Source organism: Psammomys obesus, unplaced genomic scaffold (assembly GCF_907164565.1).
Source record: "Psammomys obesus unplaced genomic scaffold, mPsaObe1.curated_primary_1811, whole genome shotgun sequence".
NCBI lineage: Eukaryota > Metazoa > Chordata > Mammalia > Rodentia > Muridae > Psammomys > Psammomys obesus.
In genome coordinates, this window is record NW_026585895.1 from 31,840,519 (window position 1) to 31,842,230 (window position 1,712).

General features: G+C 44.3%; 1 pseudogene; it reads right to left on the reverse strand.

The window, feature by feature from the left end:
• Window positions 1–261: 261 nt before the first annotated feature.
• On the reverse strand, window positions 262–1,447 carry LOC129671621 (eukaryotic initiation factor 4A-I-like; annotated as a pseudogene).
• Between the last annotated feature and the right edge of the window lie 265 nt (window positions 1,448–1,712).

Sequence of the window (1,712 nt, forward strand, 5' to 3'; positions counted from 1 at the left end):
GGGACTGGGAGGGGCTCCGAAGATATAAAGTGAAAAAAATAAATAATTGAGAAAAATATTCTGTTTGTGTATGCATTTGTGGCAAAATAGTTTACTTAAAGAAGTGACATTTATTCAAAGAGAGAGAAAACGAAGCCAAAAAAGCAACAACAATAAAATATGAAGATTTCCATCCCTTGGCTTCTTTCTCTCCTCACTCCAGCTGTTCCTCAAGCCCCCCAGGACTGAGCTGTGGCTAGGGCCAGGTAGCAGGACAGCCCCTCAAATGAGATCAGCAACATTGAGGGGCATATCTTTAATAGGGGTGTTGTAGAAAGTCTCAATGTCTAGAAGAGTCCTCTTGTCTTCTTCTGTCACCATGTTAATAGCCACACCCTTACAGCCAAACCGACCACCTCGACCAATTCTGTGGATGTCGTCTTCCCTGTTGGTGGGAAGGTCATACCTGATGACTAAGGAGACCGGCTACACATCTATGCCTCTGGCCAACAGGTTAGTGGTAATTAATACTCTGCTCAAACCAGACCGAAATTCCTTCATGAGCACATCTCTTCCCTTTTGGTCCATATCTACATGCATGGCAGAAACAGTGAAATCCCAGGCACGCACCTTCTCAGTGAGCCAATCCACCTTCCTTCTCGAATTAATAAAGATTCCTGCCTGGGTGATAGTGTTTCATACAAGTCACACAATGTGTCAAGATTCCACTCCTCTCTTTCCACATTGATGTAGAATTGGCAGATACCCTACCCTCCAGGGTCAACTTTTCCTTCTTGACAAGAATCCAAATGGGGTCTCTCATGAACTTCTTGATCACCTCAAGGGCATCAGAAGACATTGTAAGAGACAACAAAACTACCTGTGTGCTACTGTTAAGCCTTTGGAATATATCATAGATCTGGTCCTTGAACTCATGGCTTAATATTTCATCTGCTTCATCTAGTACAAATATCTTGATGTATTTGGGGGATGTATTTGGCTAAGCATATCAAACACCCGCCCAGGGATGCCTACAATGATATGGGGAGCTTCCATTTGCAGCTTCTGCACCTCAGCATGCACATTCGTTCCCCAATACAGGCATGACAAGAGGCACCCATGTAGTCTCCTAATGCCATAACCACCTTTTGTATCTGCTGAGCCAATTCACAAGTAGGTACCAGAGCCAAAGCCTGAGCAGCCTTTAGATCTAAGTCAATCTGCTGCAGAATAGGTATGTATGGAAAACGGGGCTATTTTCCCAGTTCGCAGCTAGGCTTGAGCAATCACATCATGACCCTTGGTACAAGGAAGAATGGCTCACTGCTGGATGGCAGAGGGCTTTTCAAAACCATAAATACCATGGAGGAGGGATTCTGAGAAATTCATGTCATCAAAACGATCCACTATCTCATCCCAGTTGCTCTCAGTGATGCCTTCAGGCTCAGCCCATTGGGGGACCATTGTGTCTGGATGGAGAATCCTCAGTTGCTGACATGATCCTTAGAATCTCTTAGGAAAATATTTAATCCAGCAGGCTTGATCATGGCCTCCTTCCAGGTTTCTCTTACCTCATGGCCACACTCTATGTCCCTACAGTAGCATTCATATTCTGATGACCACGCCAGGATGAGGCCAGATTTTCTTCCTAGACTTTCACAAGAAGAACAGCTCAACAACCTGCACACAAAAGGAGATATGAAATTCCAGCTGTCTTTTATTAAGTTAGCTGA